The sequence below is a fragment of the Delphinapterus leucas genome, chromosome 8 (assembly GCF_059928025.1).
Source record: "Delphinapterus leucas isolate spDelLeu-1000000601 "Yukka" chromosome 8, BTC_Dleu_Yukka2, whole genome shotgun sequence".
NCBI lineage: Eukaryota > Metazoa > Chordata > Mammalia > Artiodactyla > Monodontidae > Delphinapterus > Delphinapterus leucas.
Window position 1 is genome coordinate 101268369 of NC_143136.1, and position 7542 is coordinate 101275910.

At 41.2% G+C, this 7542-nt stretch overlaps 1 pseudogene; it reads left to right on the top strand.

Annotated features, from left to right (window-relative positions):
- The first annotated feature begins 3566 nt into the window (after window positions 1-3566).
- LOC149748599 (ATP synthase F(0) complex subunit k, mitochondrial pseudogene) lies at window positions 3567-4470 on the top strand (annotated as a pseudogene).
- Window positions 4471-7542: the final 3072 nt, after the last annotated feature.

The window sequence follows — 7542 nt, forward strand, 5'->3', positions numbered from 1 at the left end:
AATAAAAATCATTTTTAAATTCACTTTATTGCTTTGCTCATTCTTAATTAAGCATTTCTGTGAACTTGAACAAGGCCCCTCTGCAAATAGATGCATTTCTGTAAATATGCTTCTATGTATACCCATTACCATCTTCGAGCCTTTCAATCTGATCACAAGTCAGTGGGCACAATCACCAGTCAGTTTCCTCATTAGTCAGAAAGTGGTGGCTGATATCAAAGCCTGGCAAGGGTAGAAATTATGTGATTATTAAATTCTGACAGGTGTCCTTCTAATTTTCGTTGTGACAGTAACTGCTATAAGTTGTGCAATTTTATTCAATGGTGTTGAAATTTTTAATTGACATATAAAACTTTGGCAAATGTTAAGATATGCTAGTTATTGTTAACTTTGGCATCATTTTGGACATTATTTGAAGCAGCAGACTGGTTTCCTCACTCCCTACCGGCGCACTCCCAAGCAGCAGTAAAAATCTATAATCGGTTCTGACAAATGCTGCTCATGTTTGCTTTAGGAATGTTCTTTAGGTGTTCCACTACCACTATTTCCCCAGAAAAACCTAGATTTGAGGTTACAGTACAAGTTCTACAAGTGGTATTGCTACCACATAAAAACTTTATTAGCAATTTACAATCTTAAGACTTTTTAATGCTAAAAATTCCTCAAATTTGACATTCCCATAAACATTGACCAAAAAAAAAAGTTCATCAGGCTTCCCTGGTGGCGCAGTGGTTGAGAGTCCGCCTGTCGACGCAGGAGACACAGGTTCATGCCCTGATCCGGGAAGATCCCACATGCCGCGGAGCGGCTGGGCCCGTGAACCATGGCCGCTGAGCCTGAGCGTTCGGAGCCTCTGCTCTGCAACGGGAGAGGCCACAGCGGTGAGAGGCCCGTGTACCACAAAAACAAAAAGTTCATCACTGCTGAGTGCAAACATTTTTTCCATGCACTCCTCATCTGCCCGCTCCTCTTAATGTAAGAGTCTGTGACTTTACCTCCACTATAGAAAAAAAATGCAAAATTTAACAGAGAAGGATATTTCCTATTTTCTCAGGCTCTAGTGTAAAAGCCAAGGCACATTAATTTTCTGAAATTAATTGATTATTAATGCATCTACCTTCTCTCTCCATGGTATGTGGGAGTGACATTTTATGGGACATTTTATGAGACAAAATCGCTTTTGTATGGTGTTCTCTGAGGTAGAAGATTAAATTAACAATCTTGTTTAAACTCCAGCCACAGGCATTCAGCCTCCTCTAAACCCAGATTCAGTGTGTCACAGGCCCACAGCTCCACTGTGCTGGGAGAGGCATGTCTCCTGAGGGCAAGAGAAGCATGGAGGACAGTAATGCAGGTGGCTCTTCCTCCACCCTTTCTCTAAGAGAAGAAGTAAGAGAAAAAAAAAATAAAACGTGAAAGAATTTATCAATGAAATCAACATACCAAAAAAAAGCAGAAGATGAGGAACAAAAATCGACCTGGGTGTACATGTTCTTATAGCAAGCCTGGGGGAAGGGGAGATAATCATAAAAGTTGGGGGAAGGGGAGATAATCATAAAAGTATGTGTGAAAGTCAGTGTGTCAGGGCATCACAAAGCCTGCTCAGATGGGACAGAGGCAGTGTTTGTAGCAAAAGAAGGGCAGAGCCACGAAATAGCACACAGACTCCCCCAAAATGGGCCTGAGGGTGGCTGGCCAGTAATGTGTGTAGCCACTGACAACTCAGACCACAGGCATCCACTACAATATCAAAACTTCTTTTAAAAAACATTCATGGCCATCCATATGTCCTCTTGGGAGAAATGTCTATTTAGGTCTTCTGCCCACTTCTTCATTGGGTTGTTTGTTTTTTTAATATTGAGCTGAGCTGTTTATATATTTTAGAGATTAATCCCTTGTCAGTTTCTTCATTTGCAAATATTTTCTCCCATTCTGAGGGTTTTCTTTTCATCTTGTTCATAGTTTCCTTTGCTGTGCAAAAGTTTTTAAGTTTCATGAGGTCCCATTTGTTTATTTTTGTTTTTATTTCCATTACTTTGGGAGATGGGTCAAAAAGATCTTGCTGTGATTTACGTCAAAGAGTGTTCTTCCTATGTTTTCCTCTAAGAGTTTTATAGTGTCCGGTCTTACATTTTATGTCTTTAATCTATTTTAAGTTTATTTTTTGTGTATTGTGTTAGGGAGTGATCTAATTTCATTCCTTTACATGTAGCTGTCCCTTTTTCCCAGCACCACTTATTGAAGAGACTGTCTTTTCTCCATTGTATATCTTTGCCTCCTTTGTCATAGATTAGTTGACCATAGGTGCATGGATTTATCTCTGGGCTTTCTATCCTGTTCCATTGATCTGTATTTCTGTTTTTGTGCCAGTACCATATTGTCTTGATTATTGTAGCTTTGTAGTATAGTCTGAAGTCCGGGAGTCTGATTCCTCCAGCTCCATTTTTCTTTCTCAAGATTGCTTTGCTATTCGGGGTCTTTTGTGTCCCCATACAAATTTTAAGATTTTTTGTTCTAGTTCTGTAAAAAATGCATTGGTAATTTGATAGGGGTTGCATTGAATCTGTAGATTGCTTTGGGTAGTATAGTCATTTTCACAGTATTGATTCTTCCAAACCAAGAGTATGGTATATCTCTCCATCTGTTTGTGTCATCTTTGATTTCTTTCATTGTTGTCTTATAGTTAGTTTTCTACATACGGGTCTTTGACCTCTTTAGGTAGGTTTATTCCTAAGTATTTTATTCTTTTTGTTGCAATAGTAAGTGGGATTGTTTCCTTAGCTCTTCTTTCTGATATTTCATTGTTAGTGTATAGGAATGCAAGGGATTTCTGATTTCTGTGCATTAATTTTGTATCATGCAACTTTACCAAATTCATTGATTAGCTCTAGTAGTTTTCTGGTGGCATCTTTAGGATTCTCTGTGTATAGTATCATGTCATCTGCAAACAGTGACAGTTTTACTTCTTCTTTTCCAATTTGTATCCCTTTTATTTCTTTTTCTTCTGATTGCCCTGGCTAGGACTTCCAAAACTATGTTGAATAATAGTGGTGAGAGTGGACATCCTTGTCTTGTTCCTGATCTTCAAGGAAATGTTTTCTGTTTTTCACCATTGAGAATAATGTTTGCTGTGGGTTTGTCGTATATGGTCCTTATTACGTGGATGGCCAAGAAGCACATGAAAAGCTGCTCAACATGACTAATTATTAGAGAAATGCAAATCAAAACTACAATGAAGTATCACCTTACACTTGTTACAATGGGCATCATCAGAAAATCTACAAACAACAAATGCTGGAGAGGGTGTGGAGAAAAGGGAACCCTCTTGCACTGTTGGTGGAAATGTAAATTGATACAGCCACTATGGAGAACAGTATGGAAGGTCCTTAGAAAACTAAAGACGGAATTACCATATGACCCAGCAATCTCACTACTGGGCATATACCCAGAGAAAACCATAATTCAAAAAGACACATGCACCCCAATGTTCACTGTAGCACTATTTACAATAGTCAGGTCATGGAAGCAACCTAAATGCCCATCGACAGATGAATGGATAAAGAAGATGTGGTATATATATACAATGGAATATTACTCAGCCATAAAAAGAAACGAAATTTGGTCATTTGTAGAGACGTGGATGGACCTAGAGACTGTCATACAGAGTGAAGTAAGTCAGAGATAGAAAAACATATATCATATATTAACGCATATATGGAATCTAGAAAAATCGTACAGAAGAACTAGTTGGCAAGGCAGAAATAGAAACACAGATGCAGAGAACAAACGTATGGACACCAAGGGGGGAAAGTGGGGGTGGGGTGGTGGAATGAAATGGGTGATTGGGATTGACATATATACACTAATATGTACAAAATAGATAACTAATAAGAACCTGCTGTATAAAAAAATAAAATAAAATAAAATTCAAAACAAAAAACAAAACAGGCAGCTTCTTCTGGTGGGGCTACGGTGAAGGTGTATAAGTTGAAGGACACCAGCTGCGAAGTCTGTGCATTTTGGAAGATTGAAATCATGGCAGGTCCAGAAACTGATGCCCAGTTCCAATTCACTGGTATCAAAAAATATTTCAACACTTACACTCTCTCACAGGGAGAATGAATTGTGTACTGGACACATACGAACGTATTGCTTTGATAGCCTTATACTTTAAGTTAAGGTCTAAAAGAACTCCAGCTGTGAAAGCAACATAAATGGTTTCTAAACTGTGCCTCATCTGTTATGCTCCCATGCCTGAAGAAGCTAATGTCAACTCATCATGTGATACTCAATTTGTACAATAAATTATGAACCTGGAAAAAAAATAAAAGAGTTAGCTGCTCAGTTAGTAAAAACGGAAAACAGCTAACACTTTTTTCCAGACCACACTCTTCCAGTGGATATCTATACCCAGACACAAAGCAGCAGCCCTGCTTACAAGCAACGAGCAGGTGGCCTCCAGCGGACCTCCAGAAATGGTCCACAGATGAGGAGCTCTTTCCTCCTGCTCTTGAAGATTAGAGGTTTATGAGTTGATTTGTGGCTGTAGACCCTCCCCTGAGCTCTTAACTTGCATACTTAAAGCTGAGTCTTCATAAACCAAGAGTAATAGCAAGGACAATATCTCATTTACCCTCCACCTGGGACACTGGTCAGCCATGTGTACCTACCTCACTATCTGTCATGTTCCCCAAAGCTCTGTGGTTAAGAAACTGAGCTGTAGGGCTTCCCTGGTGGAGCAGTGGTTGAGAGTCCGCCTGCCGATGCAGGGGACGTGGGTTTGTGCCCCGGTCCGGGAAGATCCCACATGCCGCGGAGCGGCTAGGCCCGTGAGCCATGGCCGCTGAGCCTGCGCGTCTGGAGCCTGTGCTCCGCAATGGGAGAGGCCACAACAGTGACAGGTCCGTGTACTGCCAAAAAAAAAAGAAACTGAGCTGTAGACAGAATCTGGTTCTATCACTTCCTGTCACTATGATATTGAGCAAGTTACTTAAACCTCTCTGTGCCTCCATTTCTTCACCTGTTAAGTGTGAATAATAATAGACATCTATTTCATGAGTTGTTACAAGGATTAAATGAGATCTGCATGGAAGTTGCTTGTAATAGCATCTGGAATGTTGTAAGCCCTCAATAAATATTAGCTAATATTATCACTACTATAGCTATTCCCATGGGCAAGACTGTTGCAAACCCAGCCTACTCACTCCCAGTTATGACAGAAAGTAGAACAAAAACTTTTCCAGTTCTTTTTAATTCTAACTCTACTTTCTCTTTTTCACCTCCAGTCTATTAACTTTATCTCTAGCTGGACCATAATTTTCCTTACCCCTCTTTTCCTTTTGCTGTGGTTGCCTCACTTACTGTTAATAGCCACGCCCTACAATCTCTATCACTAATATCAATACCTGTACCACCACCAGCACCAGGACCACCTCCACCATCAACACCAACACCAGGACCACCTCCACCAGCAACACCAGCACCAGGACCACCTCCACCAGCAACACCAGCACCAGGACCACCTCCACCAGCAACACCAGCACCAGGACCACCTCCACCAGCAACACCAGCACCAGGACCACCTCCACCAGCAACACCAGCACGAGGACCACCTCCACCAGCAACACCAGCACCAGGACCACCTCCACCAGCAACACCAGCACCAGGGCCACCTCCACTACCTCTACCTCCACCAATACCACCACCACCACCTCAGCATCTCCAGCTCCCCCTCGAGCCCCCAAAACACCAACACCTCCATCACCACCTCTGCCATCATCATCACCACCACTATCAGCTCCATGAAAACCATTTATTGAACTAAAAAAATAAGTTACATGTTCAGCTTATTTTTGAAGCCACTTCAAAACCTTTTTGAAACAAAGTAGGATATAAACATATAGATATATAACTAGTCATGATTTAATGAAAAGACATAGAGGCAATATGTGCCACCTAAATTGTACTATAAATCTAAATGATAGTAAATTAGCAAATAATGCCATATATGACTAGTAATTAAAATGCATAGACTTATCTTGTTATTGTTCTTGTTTTTGTTAATGATGTGATATGTGCATAATTCCATGCAGGTTTCCCAAATTCTGGGAGACTCCATTTCTTCTTCTGTAAAATAGGGATGACAATCCTGGCAACAGCATACTTTTATGGATTGTTTTTAGATGATGTGCATGAAAGTATATTGTCACAAATATAGCCTGTGTGCAAATGTCAAGCGGTACTCATTTAAGCAAATGTCCTAAAGGGCCTTCACTCTAAACCACATGTGACAGAATGAGCCTTACTTTATCCAGGTTTTTGCTAAAGTGTGTTCTTAAGTGAGCCGAGGGCAAATTGGTTTTCATAGAAAGTGTGGAGCTAGAGGGACCCTCAGGATCACAGGTTCCTGGCCTGTACCTGCTCCTGCTGAGACTGAGGCCTGAATTGCCTTCCTTCTCCAAGGAGTGAGAGAGAAGCCTCCAGACAAGCGGTCAAGGATTTATCACTGTTCAGTACACACAGATCTGCCTCTCAGTCCCATGGCATGAAGTTTGTCACATCTAGCCTCTTCTCTTACATAAATACTATAGCCAATTAGAGATTTGATGTTCAAATCTGCCTCTAACAGTTGAACAAAATATCCATCAAGAAATAAAGTGCTCCAGATATATTAACTGTTCCCAACCCCCCATTGCCCTAAATAGTAGACATAAGTAATAAAAACTATTTCAAACAGCAATTCCTATTTCAACCACTTGGAAAAGAATGAGATACATTTCCGCACCATCCACCCATAATGCTTGCCATAATGCTTGCCCATAATGCTTTCCCAGGAGTCCCTGGGAAATCTTGCTGAGCCCCTCACCACCCTCCATCTAGCTCCACGTCATTCTTCAGGTACATTCAACCCAAGCCTTACGCCAGACATCACATAAAACAAAAATGGCAGCATATTCACAACCTTAGCTGTGAACTGCTGATCTCTTTCCCATTCTCCATTCTTGTTATTGATCCCTGAAGCTACTGTCCTCACTGTTAATTCATTCACTATCTTCAGCCTTTGTCCTTCAAACTTGACCCTTGGCATTTTCTTCTTGGGTTCTACCTAACCACCCCCATCTCCTGCCCTCCCCTCCCACAAAGCCAGCCAAGCACTGACTCCCTTCTCTAAGCTACCTTGGTCCACCTGAGGCAGCCCCTCAGGTTCAACCCAGCTCCAAACCCTATCCACTGTCACCAATATCTTCCAGGTGGCATCTCAGCAGAGTTCACTTGAGTCACTTCACATTTCCCTACCCACTGCCACTCTTTAATTCTTGAAACTTCTTGAATAGGGAACATATTTCCTATCTGGAGAAGCTTGGTCCTAATTACCCTCTAAGAAGGCCAGAAAATGGAGACACTGGTGTGCCCAGAAGGAAGGTCAAGCTGCACAGACACACAGCATTGTTCATTTCTTTAGCTACTTAAAGTGACTTCCTACTACATCCCCACTGAAGGTTCTTTCACAATGGAAATGAACTTGCTTTTTCTTTTCTTGGT